General features: G+C 50.0%; 1 long non-coding RNA gene across 1 annotated transcript in view; it reads left to right on the top strand.

The window, feature by feature from the left end:
* Positions 1-297: 297 nt before the first annotated feature.
* The window catches only part of LOC141049151 (uncharacterized), a 77919-nt gene continuing 52314 nt past the window's right edge, over positions 298-25902 (top strand). The window contains exon 1 of the long non-coding RNA XR_012220265.1: positions 298-395. This is a non-coding gene — a long non-coding RNA (uncharacterized lncRNA). The remainder of the gene's footprint in view (positions 396-25902) is intronic.

Raw genomic sequence — 25902 nt, 5'->3', positions numbered from 1 at the left:
AGCTGGCTCTGCTGCCGTTGAGGTGAGCACTGGCGGGTGCAGCTGGCTCTGCTGCCGTTGAGGTGAGCACTGGCGGGTGCAGCTGGCTCAACTACCATTGAAAGAAGCACTGGGGGGTGCAGCAAACTGAGATGCTAGAACAGGAACCTGAGAACAGACAAGCCCGTTAGGAACAATCTCACAACATTGCACTGGCACCTCAATGTTGGAGGAGGCGGTTTAAATAGTAAGAGACCTCCAGCTATTGGCTGGGGACACTTTAGAGGAACGCACGCTGCCCCATTAAGAAAGAGGAAGTGTGCACACGCTCTAAGCACAGTGCCTAGAGACCTGCTAGGAGTGCGTGCACCCCGGGCAGCAGCAGACCTGGAAGGAGCAGGAGGGGAGCCTTGGCGGTGAGTACGCTGATGTCTCTGCAGGGAGAGAGGGACTGCAGGCAGAAATGCGGGTGCTACAGTCTTCCTGTGCTGTGTAGTAGTGGTTAAAGTTTGGAGTTGGAGTTGTGGATTGTATTTGCTGTTGTATGTTTGTCCTGAAGTAGAAGGCGAGCACCATCACAATAGTCCACACATCCGAACCATCATATGTGTATAAAAGAGACGCAGCCGGCAATACAACTGTTTTACCCTTAGGTGCACATTCATGGAAAATAAGCTAATCCACAGAGCAAAAAATAGTAGAAAAGAGCGGCACTCACCGGGTAGTGTAGTCAAGGCTTTGTTGTAAAAGCATATCAGCGGGAGAACGGGTGCAAAAAGGAGATAGCAATGACGATCGTTTCGCGCTGCAAAGCCGGAACCTGTGGAAGCGCCTTTGCAGCGCGAAACGATCGTCGTTGCTATCTCCTTTTTGCACCCGTTCTCCCGCTGATATGCTTTTACAATAAAGGCTTGACTACACTACCCAGTGAGTGCCGTTCTTTTCTACTATTTTTTGCTATGTTGTATGTTTGTGTTTATCTCCTGCTCCCTTTTCCCATTTAGTTTATTCCTCCCAGTCCCTATCCTCCTCCCTATTGTTGGTTAATGCTTTTGTATGATAGTGGTTTTCTGTAATCCCTGTTTTTTCTTTGTGCCTGGCTTACCTTTTATTTCTGTCCCCGAGTCCATGGGGTGGGGGAGGGGACAGGGTTTTGACAGGAGCATAGTGAGGTCAGAGACTCAGGCCTCTCCACCTTTAAGAGTACCCCCGGGACAGGGATAGTTAGCATCCCAGCTCCAAGGACAGTTTGAGGCCCTTCTTCCTTACCATCACATCATGACAGTTAAGAATGGGAAGCAATAAAAAAAAAGAAATAACCTGCCATCCTTCCCATTGTAATCCTGTCCCTCTCTGCACTGGAGGTAGATGGCCACAGTCCACAGAGCCAGGACATCACATCGCCTTACACTGTGTAGTGGCCGGTCTCGGTACTGCAGCTCAGCTTCCATCCACTTCCAGACGAGGACAGGGATGAAAGTCGCGCGGTCTCAAACTGTCACTCTTCCGGAGATTAACAGCCCCGACCGCCACTGTTGATGTTGACTCTCAGTTGCCAAGTTACATGTTTGCCACCAAGAAAATAGGAGAGAAAGGAACACAAGGGATCAGGAGATAAGCCGAACGTGCCGAGACTTGATCCACCCATTGTGGTGAACACACAAGCCCAAGTATTGATAACCGTAATTTTACACCTCCATGGCCCTTGAACACAGCAATTAGGAGCTGGCCGGGACTGTCAGTGGCCGGGACTGTCAGCCCGTATTTGTCCATGGCCGCGACGAGCAGCGGATCTGCTGGGGATGTAGTACAGGTGGCGGCTCCATCGTCCTCCGGTCAATGTAGATTCGTCATTGCCAAGCCTCAGGCGACTTTCTTCTAGACTTCATGTTTCAATTCTTCAAAGTTTTCATCTTCTCTGCTTCCTGTCAGTGAATAGAACCACCTTTTACATTCAGAACCTGCTCCGAGGGTTTGTTACAATGTATCAGTGAAGAAAATCAGCTCTATGAGCTAAATGTATACAGTAAGCTCCTCAGCGCCCCCTAGTAGTGATGGCAGGCAGATCGTTTTACATAAATGTATGTCTGCAGGGGATCCGGAGCTCTGTATCAGTCCAAAAGGAAAGAAAAAGCTTGAAGGATATGCACCAAGCTTGAAAGTTACCATCTCTCGATAGGCTAGAGGATAATCTCTTGATCACTGGGGTCTGACCACTAGGACCCTCACTGATCCCGAGAACAGGGCTCTGAAGAATATAGTCTGAATGGAGCGGATATTCTCAGGATCGGTGCAGGTCACAGCAATCAGACCCCAATATTCTATGAAAAGGGGATAATAGCCAAACTTAAGTGGGAAGTCTCTGATAAAGCTCCCCATGTCCTACTGTGATGCGCTGTCATTTTTCAGCCATGTATGACTTTCTGCAGTGACGTCGCGCTACCTGACTGCCGCTTGCTGAGTCCTGCCTGTTTGTAATGTTCACACTGTCAGGATTCCATACTGTTTGCAAAATGCTTATGAGCGATCCGGTGATGACGGCTCTGGAAGAAAACATGCCGGCGGCGCACATTGCGAAATCACTGCAGAGATTCATACCTGGCCTGGAAAACCTTCTGTGAAATTTGCACTAAGGGAAGTTTTTTCCTAATAACTAAAAGCCAAAAACATATAGAAACAATAAAGTTTTCTGTGCTGTCAGTAATGTTCACCAGGAATCCTGCACCCCGGCCAACTTACCCCCTGCCTGCGTGAATGGTTCAATGTTCCCTATCGTTACTAGGGTTCGTCGGAGGAGCCATCAGCGCCGGGAATGTGACCGTGGACAGGACATTGTGGCAATGCTGGATACAATGTCTGCACCGCTGCATTATCTCTGCTACTTTTCCCAGTGAGAAATTCTCTTTCTTTGGGAATATTGTAAATTGTAACATTTTATCCTGTTGCTTTCATCGAGTTTCCTTAATGTATCGATTTAGGAAATAGATAATGGAGGGAACTGGAGAGTATAGGACACAATGCTGCATTCAGCAGATAAAGGGATGTAAGGTCCAATCCATGCATATGTGTAACACATCACACACTACTGATCCGTGAGATTTGTAAGACAGTTCTGTGCAAAAGTTTAATGGAGGTGGAAAAAATGCTGCAAAGTAAGAAGCTTTCATACATAGAAATGTTAATGCTTTATTTTATCAAGTAGCAAAATGCAAAGTAAATGAAGAAAATAGTCTAAATCCCATCAGAATTGGAAGAGGCTTCTGCCACATCGCCAACATCCCGCAGATTACAGAAAAAGCAAGAGAAAAGCAGAAGAAGCTGCACACGGGTCATCGACCACTCCAAAGCTTTGGACAGTACTGAACATGACAAGTTGTGGAAGTGACTGGAAGAAATGGGGACAACACTGCACCTAGTCCATCTTATAAGGTCACTACCAAAATCAAGAAGCCACAGTAACAACGGCACATGGAGACAAGGTTCGATATTGGTAATGGCTCCCGACAAGGCTGTATTCTGTCACCTGCAGCCTTCAACATATATGAAGAAAAGGTCCTGAGGCATCCAGGCCTGGATGAGAGAAACGTCGGAGTGAAGATCGGTGGAAGAAATATCAACAAGCCACAATATGCCGATGACACAACCCTGCTGGCAAAGAACAAGAAGGATTTGGAGAAGCTTATTCTATGGGTTAAGATCATGACAACATCAAAAATGGCTAACACCAATATCAAGGTCGATAACGAGGAGATCAAAGTGGTCGACGATTACATATTCCATGGCTCCAAGATCAACGGCAGTGATGATGACTGCACACCTGAAGTGGACGGGATGTGATGGTCGGCAAAAATAAGGTCTGGAAGAGGAGAGACAGCATCCTCGTACCAAACCCAATTATCTTCCCAATAGCAACATACGGACGCGAGACCTGCGCACTCAAGATGGCGGACTGCGAGAAAATTGATGCATCTGAACTTTGGTGCTAGCAGAGACTTCTATCTACAGATTCCATAGACAGCGAGAATTGCCAACAAAGATTTCTCGGACGAAGTCTCACCAAAACTATCTCTGGAAGCTAAAATAACCAAGCTTATGTCAGCCACATTATGTGGATTTAGTCTTTGGAGAAAGACGTCATGATTGGATCAATCAATGGCAGAAGAAGTGGATGGCCAAGAAATGGCTAGATCAACACCGTCAAGAGTAACATGAACTAAAAGAAGCAACTAGGGGTAGAACTGCGCGGCGAGCAATGATCCATAGAATGACTGAGAGTCGTACGCGACTGAGCGGATATGAGAAGACCCATCAATATTTGTGACCACCGGTCGCCTTCATCACTTCTTGTACATACACTCAAAGTATTAAAATTTCTATTTTTAAAGAATTTATCCACAACTGCCTAAATCTTTTTCACAGTTCTATACATTTACATACAGTAACCAGTGAGACCGGGTGTGTCAGGTGTGACAGACAGTCATCTTGGATCCGTCTGTAGAAGGTCTTTACATTTAGCTCAAGCACCGTCTTGATTTTTGCATCTCTATTATGGAGCAACATCCTTCTCCCTCTAGGACCAAACAGTTACCTCCTCCTTCTGCTGCTAATCACACACCTGTGCTGAAGGTTTAAATACATTCAATTGCTGCAGCATGGTGCAGGTGTTAGCTCATACTTGTATCTGTTTTAGTTGGAAGTTCTAGCAGTCAGTGTCTTTCCTGAGGACCCTTGGAGGATTGCTGGCGTGACATCTCGGTTGTCTTCTTAAGCTAAGTGTTTTCCCCCCAACCCATCTTCCCTCTCTGTTTTTATTTTTTAATGGGGACTGACTAGTGCACACCCCATCCCCTCCATATGTAGGGCCTAGGGTCGCTAGGGTCAGGCAGGGGTTAGGTTCCTGCTTAGCGATAGGTGCAGAACCTATATAAGGACGGTTAGGGCAGACAGGGTGATCTTAGATCTGCCTAGGGGGTCTCCACCCCCTTCTTCCCTAATGTTTGGGCTCCCCCTTCCCTATTCCTGTTGTTGTGCACTTACTTATCCTTCACCCAGCCTGACACCCGGATACAGTTATCTACTGTTCGGAGAAGTCTGTCCAGAAGTCGTCTTCATGGAAGAATAGAAGCCAAAAACAAAATCTTCTACATGGAAATAATGGGAAATGACTGAACTCTACACCAAAACATCGGAGCTGGGGGCAGATGATGTCCGCACGACTCCGGACTGAGGGGTAAAATGTGGAATATTCGGCTGTAACAGAAGCAGATTGTTCCTGAAGGGTCGGAGAGCGGCACAATAATGAGGGTCTGCAGGAGCAGTGACACAAAGTGAAGGGTCCAGTGTTATGAGTTCATTTTCCCCTTCACCATTGAGGTCTGATGAACTCCCTCTTCTGGTGAAGGAAGGTAGTGAGGCTGATTACCAAGCACCTGAGCTGGGAGAGGATGACTGGGCGACGGGGATCTCTGACTGGATATAAGGCAGCCGACTCCCTTCTGCCTCGCTGGTGATTTCTCTGTGGAATTCTAGGAGACCAGTCTGATTCCTGCTCCTCAAAAGCTACGTTTTCTGCTTTGCCTTTTTGCATTTGTGTTTTGGTTTTAGTTTGCCTTGCTTTTCTGGATTCTGCCATTCCCTGCTGGGGTGAGCTGAATTCCTTTTTGTCGGTTTGCTCTGTCTTCAGAAAATACCTGAGTACTGACATAGTCTTTTTGAAGCCTAGCGTCTTCAGGGCCTTTTTCCCTGTCAGTCTGTTGGCTCTTACTTTGATAGTGTTTTTCGCGGATTGCAGACAGCAGCCTTCCTATCCTGTCCTATCTAGTTAGTTTGGGCCCCATCATTTGCTCAGCCTATCTTTCTATCTGCGTGAGTGTTTTGATTCCGTTATGAATGAGTCACCGTAGGAGGCAAAAACAGAAATGCTAGCTAAGTCCAGAAAACCAGAGAAGTTGGCAGCTATCGGATTGCAGACCCCTGAACCCTATCAACAATAGCTAGCAGTAGCCGTGGGGGGTTCCTACGATGCCCTAGACCCCTCGATCACAGCCGGAGAACTGCCTAGCCTAAAGACAGAAAGGGAAATCTAAACTGCCCCAGAGCAGACCCCAAAGCAATAGGCAGCCTCCAAGATATAATGACGGTGAAGCAAGATGAAAAAACACTCACACAGATAGAAAGATAGGCTGAGCAAATGATGGGGCCCAAGCTAACTAGATAGGACAGGATAGGAAGGCTGCTGTCTGCAATCCGCGAAAAACCCTATCAAAATAAGAGCCAACAGACTGACAGGGAAAAAGGCCCTGAAGACGCTAGGCTTCAAAAAGACTATGTCAGTACTCAGGTATTTTCTGAAGACAGAGCAAACCGACAAAAAGGAATTCAGCTCACCCCAGCAGGGAATGGCAGAATCCAGAAAAGCAAGGCAAACTAAAACCAAAACACAAATGCAAAAAGGCAAAGCAGAAAACTTAGCTTTTGAGGAGCAGGAATCAGACTGGTCTCCTAGAATTCCACAGAGAAATCACCAGCGAGGCAGAAGGGAGTCAGCTGCCTTATATCCAGTCAGAGATCCCCGTCGTCCAGTCATCCTCTCCCAGCACAGGTGCTTGGTAATCAGCCTCACTACCTTCCTTCACCAGAAGAGGGAGTTCTTCAGACCTCAATGGTGAAGGGGAAAATGAACTCATAACAGTCCAGCAAGCTGAGGGCTGCATTACAGCAAATGGAGTTGTGGATTTGGACAGGAATAATGGTGTCCTGAATGCCGAAAAAACTCATCATGTGACCACCGTCTAATTACCTTCAAATTTATTCTGCAGCCGGACAACAACCCCAAACATCCAGCCAATGTCATTAAGAGCAGTAGTCCTGGGGGTGATGATCCGACATCGATCTCCCATCATCCCTTCTGTCTGGTGATCACATGAAGGATCCGCACAAGCCTCATACACAGGAGATCTGGGGGCAGTGATACAAGATGTCAGTGTCAGGATCCTGTCAGCGCCGGCGTGCAGCCTCCGCTGAGCAGGGACTCACCCGCACTGTAGGGGGGCCCGGGGTCAGGTACAGCCGGAAAGTACCGATACACAGGACCTGTGGATGCTGAAGTTTAGCAAGCAGTCACAGGACCTACGGTCATGTGACTGCAAGGGGGCAGGGCTTAGCATCCTCCTTTCAGAGATGGCAGGACACTATACAGAAATACTCAAGAGTCAGGCAAAACGGAGGTCATACACAGAGATAGCAGTAAAGTACCAGGGATGAGACAGAGCGGATAGTCAGGGCCAAGCAGAAGTCAAAACCAAACAGACATAGAAGGTACCAAACAGAATCCAAAGCAATATCCAGAGAACAGACCGAGTCATACACAGAGAATCAAGTAACCAGAACACAGCACAAACACACTCAGGGGTCACCACACAATGCCAAGGGCGAAGGTATAACTGACGGGGGATAGGAGCGTCCTGAGGCTATAAGAAGCCTCTCCAGAAACAGGGAGAGGCCACAATCATAGCCCCAGGTGTGCAGGTAAGCCTGCACTGGGATCACAACCTTTAACCCCAGAAACGCCAGTCATCAGCACTGGTCCCAGACATTAACCCCACGTGTGCGAGTCAAACCCGCACTGAGATCATGACAATCAGGAGCAACCGCCTGCCGAGACCCTCCATAACCAGTGTACGACGAGAAGAAGTGATGGAGGCGATGGGCTGTCACCAGATACTGATGATGACAAATTTTTGTGATCAGTGATCACCGTAACCGGGTGACTGGCCCCCTCCAAAAAGTGCCTCCATTCTTCAAACGCCAATTTGACCGCAAGAAGCTCTCTTTTGCCTACGTTGTAATTTCTTTCCGCAGCAGAGAACTTCTTGGAAAAGAAAGCACATGGCCTGAGGTTGGTTAGCGTGGCAGGCCCTTGGGACAACACCGCCCCCACCCCCACCTCAGAGGCGTCCACTTCCACGACGAATGGTTTGGACGGATCTGGCTGTACTAACACGGGAGCAGACATAAAGCTTCTTTTCAGGGTCGCAAAGGCCTCTTTTGCGAGCGAGGACCAGTTTCTCACATCCGCACCTTTACAAGTAAGATCTGTGAGTGGTTTGACCACCTGTGAAAACCCCCGGATAAATTTGCGGTAATTGGCGAACCCCAAGAAGCGCTGAAGACCCTTAAGGTCTCGGGGTTGCACCCAATCCGCAATGGCCTGCACCTTCTTGGGGTCCATGCGAAAACCCTCACAGGACACAATTAACCCCAAAAATGACAATTCTTGAACACAAAAAACACATTTCTCCAATTTGGCATACAGATGATTTTCCCTCAGTCTTTGGAGAACGGTTCGTACATGATTCAGATGAGATTGACTGTCGGGAGAGTATATCAGAATATCGTCTAAGTAAATGACAACAAAACAACCAATGAGATCCGAGAATACCACGTTGATGAAATTCTGAAATATGGCGGGGGCGTTGGTAAGACCAAACGGCATGACTAAATTTTCAAACAGTCCCTCGGTCGTGAGGAACGTGGTTTCAAACTAAAGAGTTTGCACCCCTCCATGAAGACCCTGAACTCCTTTTTGTTCCCAGAAAAGAAGTCAGGCAGTTTAACAGGTGGTTCTGGGGACACCAGAACAACATCACTCGCCCCAGCCCCCAGAGACCCAGCAGCTAAAGCCCCCCGCACTGTCTCAGAAACCTGCTGCTGAGAACGAGCCAGAGCTTGCTGCTCCAGAGATAAAGCCTGAAACATCTGACTCAGATTTTTCATTTGCTCAGCAAGAGATTGTATGGGATCCATATTTCTCAGCAGAGAAAGAAAAAAACCCCCCAAAAAACTTAACGGTCAGTTATAATGTCAGGATCCTTTCAGCGCCAGCGTGCAGCCTCCGCTGAGCAGGGGACTCACCCGCACTGTAGGGGGGCCCGGGGTCAGGTTCAGCCGGAAAGTACAGATACACAGGACCTGTGGACGCTGAAATTTAGCAAGCAGTGAAGGACCTACAGTCATGTGACTGCAAGGGGGCGGGGCTTAGCATCCTGCTTAGTGAGATGGCAGGACACTATACAGAAATACTCAGAGTCAGGCAAAACGGAGGTCATACACAGAGATAGCAGTAAAGCACCAGGGATGAGACAGAGCGGATAGTCAGGGCCAAGTAGAAGTCAAAACCAAACAGACATAGGAGGTACCAAGCAGAATCCAAAGCGATATCCAGAGAACAGACCGAGTCATACACAGAGAATCAAGCAACCAGAACACAGCACAAACACACTCAGGGGTCACCACACAATGCCAAGGGCGAAAGTATAACTGACAGGGATGGGAGCGTCCTGAGGCTATAAGAAGCCTCCCCCAGAACCAGGGAGAGGCCACAATCATAGCCCCAGGTGTGCAGGTAAGAGCCTGCATCAGGATCACAACCTTTAACCCCAGAAATGCCAGTCATCGGCACTGGTTCCAGACATTAACCCCACGAGTGCGAGTCAAACCTGCACTAAGATCATGACAATCAGGAGCAACCGCCTGCCGAGACCCTCCATAAACAGTGTACGACGAGAAGAAGTGATGGAGGTGACGGGCTGTCACTAGATACTGATAGTGGAGGCGACGGGCTGTCACCAGATACTGATGATGGAGGCGACGGGAAGTCACCAGATACTGTTGATGGAGGTGACGGGCGGTCACCAGATACTGATGATGAAGGCAACGGGTGGTCACCAGATACTGATGATGGAGGGGACAGGCGGTCACCAGATACTGATGATGGAGGTGACGGGCGGTCACCAGATACTGATGATGAAGGCAACGGGCGGTCACCAGATACTGATGATGGAGGTGACGGGCGGTCACCAGATACTGATGATGGAGGTGACGGGCGGTCACCAGATACTGATGATGGAGGTAACGGGTGGTCACCAGATAATAATGATGGAGGAGACAGGTGGTCACCAGATACTGATTGTGGAGGTGACGGGCGGTCACCAGATACTGATGATGGAGGTGACATATTTGATGTATCAGCCCCACAGTTTGTCCTAGCAAAGATTACAAAAGGGGTAAAACTAACAAGACCCTGTATAATATGTCCCATGGGAGCAAATACTATTGGTGCATCCAGCTCCACAGCACTAAGTAAAAGGAACAGTTGCAGGATTTGGGAATGTTTAGTTTGCAGAAGAGAAGACTGAGAGGAGACTTAATAGCTGTCTACAAATATCTCAAGGGCTGTCACATTGTAGAAGGATCAACTTTATTCTCATTTGCACAAGGAAAGACTAGAAGTAATGGGATGAAACTGAATGGGAGGAGACACAGATTGGATATTAGAAAAAACTTTTTGACAGTTAGAGTGATCAATGAGTGGAACAGGCTGCCACGAGAAGTGGTGAGATCTCTTCAATAGAAGTCTTCAGAGGCTGGACAGACATCTGTCTGAGAAGCTTTAGTGACTCCTGCATTGAGCAGGGGTTGGACACGAGGACCACGGAGGTCCCTTCAAACTCCAAAATTCTAGGTTTCTATGATAAGTATCTTTCGTCACAGACACAGACGGCTGCATTATAATGAGCGATTAAATAGCAAAAGGTGCAGAGACTGTTCTTGCACAGGAATTTATTCTGGCTGTGTTTACACCTGATATATTCAGATAACAAATTTTCAAGATATTGGAGAGGTTATCCTGTATTATACCCTAGAGCTGCACTCACTATTCTGCTGGTGCAGTCACTGTGTACATGCATTACTGATCCTGAGTTACATCCCGTATTATACTCCAGAGCTGCACTCACTATTCTGCTGGTGCAGTCACTGTGTACATACATTACTGATCCTGAGTTACATCCTGTATTATACTCAAGAGCTGCACTCACTATTCTGCTGGTGCAGTCACTGTGTACATACATGACATTACTGATCCTGAGTTACATCCTGTATTATACTCCAGAGCTGCACTCACTATTCTGCTGGTGCAGTCACTGTGTACATACATGACATTACTGATCCTGAGTTACATCCTGTATTATACTCCAGAGCTGCACTCACTGTTCTGCTGGTGCAGTCACTGTGTACACACATTACATTACTGATCCTGAGTTACATCCTGTATTATACTCAAGAGCTGCACTCACTATTCTGCTGGTGCAGTCACTGTGTACATACATTACATTACTTATCCTGAGTTACATCCTGTAGCTCTTTTTTATTATAAAAGTATCAAAACACAATACATAACAGACTACATAATACAAAACACAATACATAGCAGACAAACAATGCTCCCGACATAAATATTTGTGCAAACCTTGCAATTTTACCTGATCCCCCAGGCTTTCCAGCCTAGAGGGCCCCAGCAGGATCCCTCCACCCCTATACAACTTGAAATAAAGAAACCCCTATGTAACACATTCATCCCCTACGCACACCCTTTCACACTCCATTCGCGCTTTGCACCCATACCTATATACAAGTAATAAAGAAAAAAAACCATATTCCGCCCCTTCTGCCTTAAAAAAACCATAGCCACTTATACTGGCAAAACCCCAGCACCAGCCTAACACCTCTACGAAAATTTTTTTTTTTTTTTTTTTTTTTTTTTAAATTTTAATAATTTTTTTTCCTTTTTTTTTTTTTTTTTAAATTTTAATAATTTTTTTTTCCTTTTTTTTTTTTTTTTTTTTTAATTTATCATCCCCCCACCACACCCAAGGTCCAAAAGTCCATGGCCCATTACACGAAACACACAAGGTCCATCAATGTTCATGGCCTATCACATCTATCTCTTGGCAAAAACAGTTTATGCTCCAAGAGGAAAACCCTCACCCGGCTCCACCCAAAACCTATGCTATTTACCACGTGGTCCATTCTTCTTTTCCTTTCCACGATTTGTCCATCCACTTTCCCTTCAGATAAAGGTCCTCTTTTCCCATTCTCACCCCCCATTCACCCCCCTCCCAACCTCACTACACCCTCCCATGCACTCCTAACTAAAACAAAAGAAAGTATGTATGTATAATACACAAAAATACAAATATACAATATATATCTACATATACACCACATAACATTATTACCATATTTGTTTTGGCTTGCCACCACACACTTTCCTTTGCAGACCCAAGATCAGTGCCTGCAAGCCCAATATCCATTAATGCTCTATGTTTCCAAAACAAAAGTCTAGAGTGGCAAGCTTTAGCCCACCATCAGGAAAAGGAGTTCTCGAGGCCCCGTCCCTCACTAACTCATTCACCCTGTCCCTCAACAACTAAGACTGTCCCTGCTTCTGTCCCTAAAGAAACTGTCCCTATCTGTCCCTTCCTGTCCCTACTCCACCTAACTTAATATAACTAACTTTCTATCTGTCCCTCAGTGCCTGTCCCTCCCTGTCCCTATCTGCCCCTACTTCTGTCCCTAGCACACCCAGTGAAACTTATGCTATCCCTACCCTCATTCACACGGAGCTAGCTCTCCCTTGAGTGCGTTTTTAAAAGGAGAGGCCTCTCCAAAGCCAAGAGGCCTTCCTCACACCCAACCTTTCGAACTCCAAAGAACGGACCTTCACCAGGTCACCCAAGATGTTTCCTACCACCTCATCCCTTGGGAGGGTTTTTTTCCGCGTCGAAACTAGGCACCGTGCATTCCAAGTGTAGAACCTAACCACTACACTGACTAGAAATAAAGTGCACGGGTCCCGGCCACCCAGGGATCTGAACGCTCCATAGGCCCACTCAGCGTAGGAGAGGGACGCCAGCCGCGGCCAACGTATGGAAGCACCCACCCTGTTGTACACCTCTGCATTAAAGGGACACTGAAGCAGGAAGTGCTCCATGCTTTCCAGCACGTCGCCACACTCCTCACGGGGACAACCCCGATCATCGGATTTCCTGCACTTCAGGTTATCCTTTACATACAGCCTCCCGTGGAAGCAACGCCAGGTCAAGTCCCAAAACTTCATGGGGATCCGCTTAGAATTTAAAAGCCCCAGCCCGACCTCCAGATCCCGGCCTGGGCAATCCTTAAGGGCCAGGGGCTTCTGGAAATGGGTCAACAGGACCCTCCTGTCAAGGCATTGCCTCGACATGGTCCTGATTTCCCACATTCCCAGACCCCACCGGCGGATCACCTTCAGAACCGGGGTAGCGTAAGCCGGGAGATGCCCATGAGGTGTGCGTAGGTCCTTCACCTGCCCTCCTGTCTCCCATTCCTGGAAGAAAGGCCAAAGCCAACCCTTGCAGGAGACTACCCACGGAGGAGCCCTCTCTAGCCAGAGGTTGGAGATGTTAGTCTTAAGAAAGGTGTTTACTAGAAACACCACCGGGTTTACCATACCCAACCCGCCTAGTCTCCTCGTACGGTATGTAACCTCCCTCTTGATTAGGTTAAGCCTATTCCCCCATAACAATTGGAAGAACAGGCTATAGACCCGTGTCCAGAGAGGTTCCGGCAAGATGCACACAATGCCCAGGTATATTAATAAAGGTAGCAGAAAGCCTTTAGCCAGGGCAACCCTTTCCCTCAGGGTTAAAGACCAACCCTTCCATTGGTCCACCTTTTGGGCAGCGATCTTAAGTCTGCCCTCCCAATTTTGCTGGGGGTAATCCCCGGGGCCAAATTCGATGCCTAGAATTTTGGCGGTGGCCTGGGGCCCTGGAAGGGTGTCCGGGAGATCAAACCTGGGATCTCCCCCTCCCAGCCAGAGACTTTCACACTTATCCCGGTTGATCATGGACCCGGATGCCTCCGAGTAGCGCACTACCTCCGACATGACCCAATCCGCCTCCCTTCTCGAGGACACGAAAAGGGAAACATCATCGGCATACGCCACCACCCTCAGAGAGGACCCAGAGCCCGCCTGGTCCATCCCGACTCCCGCCAACGGTCCACGATCTACCCTCCTTAGGAAGGGATCGATCGCGAACACGTATAAAAGCGGGCTCAGCGGACAGCCCTGACGGACCCCAGAACCCACCTCAAAAGGGCGACCTGACCAACCGTTCACCAGCGGAAAAGTCTCAGCCCCTTGGTACAAGATCTCTAACCATTTTACAAACCTCCCAGGCAGACCATACCTCAAAAGGACGGACCAGAGGTACTCGTGGTTGACCCGGTCAAAGGCTTTCGCTTGATCTAATGACAGCAAGTACCCCCTCCAGTGACCTGCCCTACCCTGCTCCACTGCCTCTCGGACACCGAGCACAGCACTAAAAGTACTGCGGCCCGGAACAGAGCAATGCTGGGCCCCTGAAAGGAGCCGGGGTGCAAACTTCACCAGCCGATTAAACAGCACCTTGGCCAGAACCTTCCGGTCCGTATCGAGAAGCGCTATGGGACGCCAATTCTCGATACGGGACGGATCCTTACCCTTTGACAGAATAATGAGGGCTGACTTCCTCATTGAGTCGGGAAGAGTGCCCGAGGAGAGACACTCATTAAATACCCCTGTCAAGAGGGGGACCAAGGAGTCCCTAAAAGTCTTATAGAACTCGGATGTTAAGCCATCCGGACCTGGCGATTTCTTGGGCCGAAGCCCATCAATGGCCAGTCTCACTTCCTCTTCCCTGATTTCCTCTGCCAAAACACCAAGAGAGGGATCACCCCCTGGCTTAGGGACGGTTTCAGCCAGGAAAGCCGACATCCTGTCCCGATCCAGATCCTTCTTTTCCAAGAGGTGTGAGTAGAAGGATCTGACCACCTCCAGGATCCCTGATTTGGATCTGTTCAGGGACCCCGTACTGTCGATCAGTCCTGTCACCATCTTACAATTCACTGACATCTTACAGTTTCTGTAAGGGTCGGGTGAGCGGTACTTCCCGAAGTCCCTCTCAAAAACTAAAGATGTGTGTCTATCATACTGACACCTCTTGAGCAAAGATTTCACTCTGGAGATTTCCTCACGGTCACCTCCAGTCGAGACAAGCTGCTCGAGTTTCCTCCCCAGGGCCTGGTACAAGCGGTGCCTGTTCAGACTCCTGAGGCTCGAGAGCTGACGGAAGAACCCCGCCACCCGCTTTTTGAAGATCTCCCACCACTCTGACTTACTACTACAGAGATCCAACAGCGGTACCTGGCTCTGAAGAAAGTCCTCGAAGGATTGTCTCACCTCCGCTTCTTCCAGCAGGGACGAATTGAGCTTCCACAGCCCTCTTCCCATCCGATGAGTCTCTGCAACATTCAGAGAAAAGAAAATTAGACAGTGATCGGAGAACTCCACCTCAACGGCGGACACAGCAGAAAAGATGGCGTCCTCCTTCAAAAAAAACCTGTCTATTCTAGACCTACAGCTACCCCTATGGTAGGTGAAACCTCCGTGACCTGGGGTGTGCCGGATGTGGACATCCACCAGGCGAGCTTCGCTGGCTATGCTATTCAACGCGACGCTATCATAAGCCAGGCGATCTCCGGGACCCCCCCGGTCACGGGACCTCGTAATGGTGTTGAAGTCCCCACCGAAGACCACCTGCCGGCTCGTAAAAAGAAAGGGCTTGATCCTCAGGAAGAGACATTTGCGGTCCCACTTGGACTGCGGGCCGTAGATGTTGATGAGCCGGAGCTCTTGTCCCCTCATGAAGACATCTAGGATCAGGCACCTCCCCATTTCCAACTCAGTAACCCGTCGGCATTCAACAGCTGCAGTCTTAAAAAGGACTGCCACCCCGCTATACGGCTCGGCCGCAAGAGACCAGTATGAGGGCCCGCACCTCCACTACCTCCGTGCTTTATAGATGGCCCCCATGTCTGTTAGTCTGGTCTCTTGCAAGAATAAAATTTCTGCCTCAATCCGGGAGAAAAAATCAAAGGCCGTGAAACGAGCCGCATCTGACTTTATGCTGGCAACATTAATAGATGCCAGCGTCAACGGGGCGAGTTCCGCCATCATGGGTGATCAAGTTGGATGGCCAACTTCTTACCACTGCTATCACCTCCACCTGGGGAGGGGTCGGACACCTTCCTTTTCAGGGAAGCTCCCGTTGTGTCCATCCCACCCCCCCCGGTGTCCTCGCCCCCGGGTTCCAGGTCTGTCCCCCCCCCAGGAGGAACACTGCCCCCTGAGGGACGGACCCCACCATCCCCCGAAGGACCCTCCGGTGGTACCCCCGGCCCAGCATCCTCGTCTTGCGGCCCATCATCCGAGCCTCCGAGGACGCTGAACCGGCTGGAGAGATCAATCAGAGGGGGGTCAGCGGGCCCTTCCGTGCGCACCCTGGTGGTCGGGGGCGGGGGAGATTTTGAAGGCTTGCCAGCCTTCTTCCCCCCCGATTTGTTACGATTGGCACGTTTACTTTTGCCACCCGCTGCTGTAGGCTGCTCCTGGACCTCCTCATCAACACTTTCATACTGTGAGGACCCGTCCGAGTCAGCCGCTTTATCCTCCCTCTCCATCCTCCTGATCTCCTCTCTCACCACACTCTCCCTCAGGACCTCAGAGGCTTTTGCCACGGGCCTGGAGGGAGGAGCAGGTATCGACCCGGTTGCCCGAGACTTCACCTGCCCCCCACCCCCATGGCGTTTTTCTTGCCTCCGCACATACGCGGGGCCCCTCACCTTGGCATTGCCCTTCCTCACCGGTCCCTCAGCCCCTTCCCCTCCGCCACCACCTGCCACAGCTGCAGGAGCGCCGCCAGAGGTTTCTCCCTCACGGACTCCTCCCGCCGGGCCTGCAGCGGCATTAGAAAAGGAGCGAGGGCAGCAGCTGAGAGGGTGACCTAGGTCACCACACAAGTGACACCGAATGTCTTTACACGAGGCGGCCAGATGACCTACCCCACCACACAAGGCACATTTCTGTACCTTGCAGCTAGCGCTGAAGTGATTGGGGTCGCCGCACTTGTGGCAGACCTTCGGTTGCCCCTGGTAGAAGACCAGGATCCTGTCCCTTCCCAGGAACGCCGAGGAAGGGATGTGGGTGACCGTGCCGCCGGAAACCTTCAGTTTAACCATGAAGGTCCAGCCCCCCGACCAGATGCCGAATTCGTCCCTGTTCTTTTTGGGGACCTCGGTGACTTCCCCGTAACGGGAAAGCCACGTCATAATGTCCACGCCGGCAAGTGACTCGTTACAAGTGACCACGGTCACTCGCTTGACGGAATTTTGGCGAGACACCGCTTGCGCAACGAAGTCTCGCCATCCGGGCTCTTCCCGCACCAGCTCATAGTTAGACCAGAAGAGCTCAAGCCCCTCTGGCCGCACAAAGCTGACGTCGAAGAAGCGGGACGCCGAAGGATGTATCAGGGCAAAGATGTCATTCGCCCCGAAGCCCATCTTAAGGAGGAGCTCCACCACTTGGCTCCTAGGTGGACAAGCTTCACTGCCCCCCCACCTAAGACGGACCACATTCCTCCTTTGCGGCCCCTGCCCGGCTGTGGGGAGAGACCAAACAGTCCCTCCCTCCCTTTGGTTTTGGAAGGCAGCAAGGCCGTGTCTCTCTATCCAGAAAGACAAGTCCACTGTCCTCCCCTCTACCACTATCGACCTTTCTCCTTTTTTGAGGGCCTCCAGGAAACGGTGGTGCAAAGCGCCGTCCCTGGAGCCCGGAGGCGAGGAGACCCCCCCAGGACCACCCCGAGGACCACCCCGACCCCCAGCCGCGGCCCCCGCATAACTATGTTGGGGTCTTGCGGCCAGGGGGGCAGACGGGCCAGCCCTCCCACCACTACCACCACTTGTGCCAGCACCCTCATTCGTCCTCCCACTCACTCTCCCATTCACTCTTTTATTATTTACATTCACCCCAGCATTCACTCCAGCACACTCACCCACATTCACAGTAGCACTCACTCCTTCATCCATGTCACTCATATCACCATTCACTTCAGCAAACATCTCCTCAAATATGTCCACTCCACTTTCGTACTCACTCTCACTTGCACAATTGGTGAACATAGCAACATTATTTACATTATTTACATTTCCCGAACCAGTGCAGTTCCTCTCTTTGCCTGCTGGGGGCCCTGAGCTCTCTTGCTGGGAGCTACTCCAGCTCCTGTCCAGGAGCGCTGCTGCCCCTTTAAATGCCTCAGTGCAGATGACATCATGCACCCTGCCCTGGCTGGGCCTAGGAGCAACAGCAGCTCCTGGTTTCAGCTCCATTTTTTTTCCTTTTTCTAAGGTTTCCTTGCTCTGGGCAGGGACGGCCACTGGCACCGCTCCCTGCCCTGCACTTTTCTTCACCCCCGCCGCCGGCTTGCCAGGGAGCGCCAGAGTCCCCGAACCCTCAGATGAAGGTAGGTGGGCCGGGGACCCCGACAACTCCCCGCCAGCTTTTGGGGGCAGCACATCATTACTTGGAAGGGTGGGCGGGACAGAGGGCAGTGGGCCCGCAGCGGCCACGCCCCCCCGCCGGTCGCAGCCACCCCAGGCAGAGCCGCGGCCCCCTGCGAGGCCACGGCCCCCCCGGGTGACGCGAGCACAGCGGGCGGAGCCGCGACCGCTGAGGCCACGCCCCCCCCGCCAGTCACAGCCACCACGGGCAGAGCAGCGACCCCTTGCGAGGCCACGCCCCCCCCGGGCGATGCAGACGCAGCGGGTGGGACGACGGCCGAGGAGGACATGCCCCCCCCGCACGCCACAGCCTTTGCAGGCCGGGCAACACTCGGGGAGGCCACGCCCCCCTCACGGACCACCGCTGCCACCCCATGCCCACCACTTGAGACAGGCAAGGCCGGCCACTCCCCCTCGTCGCCCAGCGGCGGCGGAGCCCCCTGCACGGACCCCTTTTTGGGTCGACGTGCCGGAGACCCCGCTCTCACCACAGGCGCCGACATGGGAGCGACCAGCACTTTGCACCGCCTCAGCTGCTGCTTGATGTTCTGTTCGCCCTTCCTAGGCTTCTGGACCCCCACTAGCGATCCAGACTTAGCGGAGCCGTACGTGGGGGGTCCAGAAGCCCCAGCACTCGCCGCCGGAGGTGCGGCCCTGGCTGTACCAACTTTACCTGGTGCCAGGCCAGCCTCCCCTGCCACCGAGGGCTGAGCCTGGACACCACCACCAACACCACAACCAGCACCGACCTCCATGTCGCTGCCCTGGTCTGAACTGTCACCAGATGCGACAGTCAGGTCACAACAGTCATCTCTCTCCCCGCTCCCTCGCTGCGGACCCACCACAGGGCCCGAGCCGGGGTGGGTAGCGGGTTCCACACAGCGGGACAGAGGGGCCCCGGGAAGAGGAGCAAAAACCAGTTGTTCCTCCACGCCTTCAGAGGCCTTACGCCTGCGCCTCCTGTTTCTCCTCTTCCCGGTTGCCTCATCCTCCGGGCAGACTTCATACCCAAACAACAGCGTGCCAAACCGTGCTGGGGATTCAGTCTGCCGTACTTGTTTAAGGATGAGGCAGCCCCCCTCAGAACTACTCCCGCTCCCTCCATCCTCCCCCTCGCTCCCGCTTTCCTCCGCGTTACTGGAGTCCAGCGGGAGGGCCACCTGCTCGGGGGCTATCCCGCTGCATGTTACCTGACTCACGCTGGTGTCCGCCAGGTCTTCAGGTGGAGGTGGCCCGGATGTGGTGTGGGCGCCATCTTGCTCTTCCTCCTCCTCGCTTTCCTCCACCTGGATGGGGACTCCTGACCCCCCAGGAGACCCACCGGCCATGGCCCTGAACCGGTCCTCGTTTTGAAGCTTTTCCTGGAAGGGGCCGCTGCCGGCCATAATGGTACTTCGCCGGTCCTCCAGGGCCCGAATCTCCCCTTTCAGCCGCTTGACCGTGGCGGTGACCTCCGCTCTCTTTGAGGCAGGGAGCCTGTTTTTACTGATGACCCGGGCTCCCTCCAACTCCCCCCGGAGTCTCCTGAGCTGCTTGCCGGCCTCCTCGTACTCGGAGAGGTGGGCATGAATGCGGGAGGCGTAGGTGGTAGCTGGCTCTCCCGCAACCTTGGAGCCCCAGATGTTAAGGGGGGGCCCTGCCTCACCTCTGCCGGCTGCTGCACCTCCGGGGGAAGGGCCCGCCACAGCCTTCACTTCGGGGGTCCCGGACCCTGGAGCCTTGCGGCCCCCTGGGGTCCGCTTTTTCCCCATCCCTGGGACTGGCTGACTGTGCCTTGGGCCTCCTGGTGGTGGATGAGGCCCCCCACCCCCAGCTGGCTTGCCGGAGGGTGGGAGCCAGGGGCACAGCCCCGGCGCTCAGTCCCAGGTAGAGTCCTCTTTCCTGGGAAGGGGGCAGATGGAAAGTCCTTGCAGGAAAAAAAAACCTCCCTTCCCAGGAGCTTAGCAAAAGCCCAACCTGCAGAGCTCAGCCCAGACGCTCCTCCTCTTCCTGGGCGTGCCCAGAGCTGCACTCAGTATGCTGCTGGTGCAGTCACTGTGTACATACATGACATTACTGATCCTGAGTTACATCCTGTATTATACTCCAGAGCTGCACTCACTATTCTGCTGGTGCAGTCAATGTGTACACACATTACATTACTGATCCTGAGTTACATCCTGTATTATACTCCAGAGCTGCACTCACTATTCTGCTGGTGCAGTCACTGTGTACATACATGACATTACTGATCCTGAGTTACATCCTGTATTATACTCCAGAGCTGCACTCACTGTTCTGCTGGTGCAGTCACTGTGTACACACATTACATTACTGATCCTGAGTTACATTCTGTATTATACTCAAGAGCTGCACTCACTATTCTGCTGGTGCAGTCACTGTGTACATACATTACATTACTTATCCTGAGTTACATCCTGTATTATACTCAAGAGCTGCACTCACTATTCTGCTGGTGCAGTCACTGTGTACATACATTACATTACTTATCCTGAGTTACATCCTAGAATCCTAGAATCGTAGAGTTGGAAGGGACCTCCTGGGCCATCTGGTCCAACCCCCTGCTCAAAGCAGGATTCGCTAAATCATCCCAGACAGATGTCTGTCCAGCCTCTGTTTGAAGACTTCCAATGAAGGAGAACTCACCACTCACTGGCAGCTTGTTCCACTCATTGATCACTCTGTCAAAAAGTTTTTTCTAATATCTAATCTGTGTCTCCTCCCATTCAGTTTCATCCCATTGCTTCTAGTCTTTCCTTGTGCAAATGAGAATAATGATGATCCCTCTACACTGTGACAGCCCTTGAGATATTTGTAGACAGCTATTAAGTCTCCTCTCAGTCTTCTCTTCTGCAAGCTAAACAATCCCAAATCCTGCAACCTTTCCTCATAAGACAGGGTTTGCAGACCGGTCACCATTCTGGACGCTCTTTTCTGAACTTGCTCCAGTTTGTTGATGTCTTTTTTAAAATGTGGCGCCCAAAACTGGACACAGTATTCCAGATGAGGTCCTGTATTATACTCCAGAGCTGCACTCACTATTCTGCTGGTGCAGTCACTGTGTACATACATGACATTACTGATCCTGAGTTACATCCTGTATTATACTCCAGGGCTGCACTCACTATTCTGCTGGTGCAGTCACTGTGTACATACATGACATTACTGATCCTGAGTTACATCCTGTATTATACTCCAGAGCTGCACTCACTATTCTGCTGGTGCAGTCACTGTGTACATACATTACATTACTGATCCTGAGTTACATCCTGTATTATACTCCAGGGCTGCACTCACTATTCTGCTGGTGCAGTCACTGTGTACATACATGACATTACTGATCCTGAGTTACATCCTGTATTATACTCCAGACCTGCACTCACTATTCTGCTGGTGCAGTCACTGTGTACATAATGTACATTACATTACTGATCCTGAGTTACATCCTGTATTATACTCCAGAGCTGCACTCACTATTCTGCTGGTGCAGTCACTGTGTACATAATGTACATTACATTACTGATCCTATATCCAAGAAGTATCATTTGTCCTTGCGGAGAATGACATGCTAAGCATGTCGAGGTAAGGAGACTTAAAGCCGCAATGCTCCTCTGGGAAATATGCTAATTATGCAAATTGTCTCTTCAGAGAGGAAGAAGACTAGAACTCTTGGATATCGGTCAGACGCCTCTCTCACAGCCAAACCAGATCTCCCACTTTGCACTGATGAGGGGCAGTACCCCGAAACACAGTGTCTGCAAATGGAGATTCTGGCTTGGCTTTTATCCTAAGTCATGCAACTAGGCTCGTTAAAGGGTCAACATTGACTTTTAGGATTGCTACCTCCAATAGGTGGCACTAGAGTTCTAGTCCTCTTTCTCTCTGAAGAGACAATTTGCATAATTAGCATTACTGATCCTGAGTTACATCCTGTATTATACTCCAGAGCTGCACTCACTATTCTGCTGGTGCAGTCACTGTGTACATACATTACATTACTGATCCTGAGGTTCATCCTGTATTATACTCCAGAGCTGCACTCACTATTCTGCTGGTGCAGTCACTGTGTACATACATTACATTACTGATCCTGAGGTTCATCCTGTATTATACTCCAGAGCTGCACTCACTATTCTGATGGTGCACTCACTGTGTACATACATTACATTACTGATCCTGAGGTTCATCCTGTATTATACTCCAGAGCTGCACTCACTATTCTGCTGCTGCACTCGCTGTGTACATACATTACATTACTGATCCTGACTTACATCCCTTGTATTATACTCCAGAGCTGCACTCACTATTCTGCTGGTGCAGTCACTGTGTACATACATTACATTACTGATCCTGAGTTACATCCTGTATTATACTCCAGAGCTGCACTCACTATTCTGCTGGTGCAGTCACTGTGTACATACATTACATTACTGATCCTGAGTTACATCCTGTATTATACTCCAGAGCTGCACTCACTATTCTGCTGGTGCAGTCACTGTGTACATACATTACATTACTGATCCTGAGTTACCTCCTGTATTATACTCCAGAGCTGCACTCACTATTCTGCTGGTGCAGTCACTGTATACATACATTACATTACTGATCCTGAGTTACATCCTGTATTATACTCCAGAGCTGCACTCACTATTCTGCTGGTGCAGTCACTGTGTACATACATTACATTACTGATCCTCAGTTACCTCCTGTATTATACTCCAGAGCTGCAATCACTATTCTGCTGGTACAGTCACTGTGTACATACATTACATTAGTGATCCTGAGTTACATCCTGTATTATACTCCAGAGCTGCACTCACTATTCTGCTGGTGCAGTCACTGTGTACATACATTACATTACTGATCCTGAGTTACCTCCTGTATTATACTCCAGAGCTGCACTCACTATTCTGCTGGTGCAGTCACTGTATACATGCATTACATTACTGATCCTCAGTTTCCTCCTGTATTATACTCCAGAGCTGCACTCACTATTCTGCTGGTGCAGTCACTGTGTACATACATTACATTACTGATCCTGAGTTACATCCTGTATTATACTCCAGAGCTGCACTCACTATTCTGCTGGTGCAGTCACTGTGTACATACATTACTGATCCTGAGTTACATCCTGTATTATACTCCAGAGCTGCACTCACTATTCTGCTGGTGAAGTCCTATTGTACTTAGCAGGATCTATCATTGTCATCTCGTTATTAATGGAATATTCTATCATTTATGACTGGTTGGGGTCTGACCACTGACCCTGATCGTTTCGGCCATTCACTGTCCCCCTGCGCAGCGGCAGGGAAGCGCCACTACCTTCAATCAGTTCGCCACCCCTTTATTATATGTGACCAACATTAAAGGGTTCAGTTTCTCTACCTCTTCTGATACCGGTCAGATGACAGTTCTCCGTCTTTGCGCAGACGGTACCCAATGGCCGACAGATCTGGATGGATGGGGATGTAATACTTTTGGGAAATCTCCCGTATTTGATAGAAGCTCTGGATTCTGAGCCACCGGGGACGGGAAAGGGCAAAGCAGGACACGCATTGATATTCTGCCCGCAACGTCTATTTTGTTTGTTTTTTCCTCGCCGGCCTCGCTCTACGTTTACTGTTTCACCAGGGGAGGCCGCGGCCATTTTCTCAATGAATGTAACAAGTTTACTTAATAGAAATGAAACCAGCTGAGGCTTTTGTTCATTAACATAAGAAAAACCTCTAAACGTTCAATAAAGATTTGTTCTGATTTGCGCTGATTGTAAAGGAAAAAAAAAACGCGACATTGGAGCTGTGGCCCCCGGCGGCCCCTCCTGCCCTCGCTGCCATCCAGAGAATGGGGCCTCGCAGCTGACGCGCTCAATGCTTTTATGTTACCGGGGGAAGTCCTGTGTGCACTGTATTCTAATACCGCCTGAAGCGGTGCCCAGTCCTCAGTGCTGAAAGGATTGGGGTTTGGCAAGAACACCGTGTACAGTAGCAACACTTCAATGGAAGGACACGGCTTGTCCTCAGCCTCGCACAAAGCCTCGCCATCTCCAGCGCTCACAGCCCAGGTCGCTCCTCCACCGGCTATTTACAGTAACAACTTATTTTTACTTTTCGGAAACAAAGAAAAAAATAGCTGAGTTCTCATAGACAAGAGCCCTTCTCTCGCTTCGTTCCAATTAAAGCGGGGACGTCTCAATGGCATCAATGTTATGGGTGCATAAGAGGGGGGCACGGCCAAATGAACGTCAATGGTGGAACCTCCAGCCTGGAAACACCCAGCTTGTCCTCCCTTCTCTGGTCCTGACCTTCTCATGACGTCTCCTTAACCAAATTAAGAGAAGCTGTTGGATCTAACAACTGAAAGAACCAAAAAAAAACTAAGATACCATTGACGAGATTTCTGGGGGATAGTACAAGTCTAGAGGGGCTGGCACTGCCAATGTCAACTGAGGCCATTTCCTTGGCTATTCGGGTCTGATGTCTACATTAAGGCCGGGGTCCCGCTAGTGTGTCACATCGGATGATATATGCTAATGACCCTCGGCTCCGCTGCAAGTGTGATCCGAGTGCCGGTGCTCCGCGCTCCGTTATCTCGCACAGAGAGGGTCGCAGCACAGCTGTGGAGGAGACGGAGAAAGCAATTTCTCCATCATCTCTGCTGCTGGCGTCGGCGGGAATCGCACTGCACTTGGGTGCTATCTGAGTACAGGGCGATGTTTCACACGCACCCATAGAATTACAGTCATATGTAAAAGTTTGGGCACCCCTATTAATGTTAACATTTTTTCTTTACAACAATTTTGGTTTTTGCAACAGCTATTTCAGTTTCATATATCTAATAACTGATGGACTCAGTTATATTTCTGGATTCAAATGAGGTTTATTGTACTAACAGAAAATGTGCAATCTGCATTTTAACAAAATTTGACCGGTGCAAAAGTATGGGCACCTCAACATAAAAGTGACATTAATATTTCGTAGATCCTCCTTTTGCAAAAATAACAGCCTCTAGTTATTTATATATGAGTTCCTGGATCCTGGATGAAGGTATTTGTGACCATTCCTGTTTACAAAACAATTCCAGTTCAGTTAAGTTTAATGGTCGCCGAGCATGGACAGCCCGCTTCAAATAATCCCACAGATGTTCAATGATATTCAGGTCTGGGGACTGGGATGGCCATTCCAGAACATTGTAATTGTTCCTCTGCATGAATGCCTGAGTAGATTTGGAACGGTGCTTAGGATCATTGTCTTGCTGAAATATCCATCCCCTGCGTAACTTCAACTTCGTCACTGATTCTTGCACATTATTGTCAAGAATCTGCTGATACTGAGTTGAATCCATGCGACCCTCAACTTTAACAAGATTCCCGGTGCCGGCATTGGCCACACAACCCCAAAGCATGATGGAACCTCCTCCAAATTTTACTGTGGGTAGCAAGTGTTTTTCTTGGAATGCTGTGTTTTTTAGCCTCCATGCATAACGCCTTTTTGTATGACCAAACAACTCAATCTTTGTTTCATCAGTCCATAGGACCTTCTTCCAAAATGTAACTGGCTTGTCCAAATGTGCTTTTGCATACCTCAGGCGACTCGGTTTGTGGCGTGCTTGCAGAAACGGCTTCTTTCGCATCACTCTCCCATACAGCTTCTCCTTGTGCAAAGT

The sequence above is a fragment of the Dendrobates tinctorius genome, unplaced genomic scaffold (assembly GCF_039654945.1).
Source record: "Dendrobates tinctorius isolate UK_male_01 unplaced genomic scaffold, ASM3965494v1 ptg000143l, whole genome shotgun sequence".
Classification (NCBI taxonomy): Eukaryota; Metazoa; Chordata; class Amphibia; order Anura; family Dendrobatidae; genus Dendrobates; species Dendrobates tinctorius.
The sequence above is the reverse complement of the archived record's forward strand: the minus strand, read 5'-3'. Positions and strand labels throughout refer to the sequence as shown.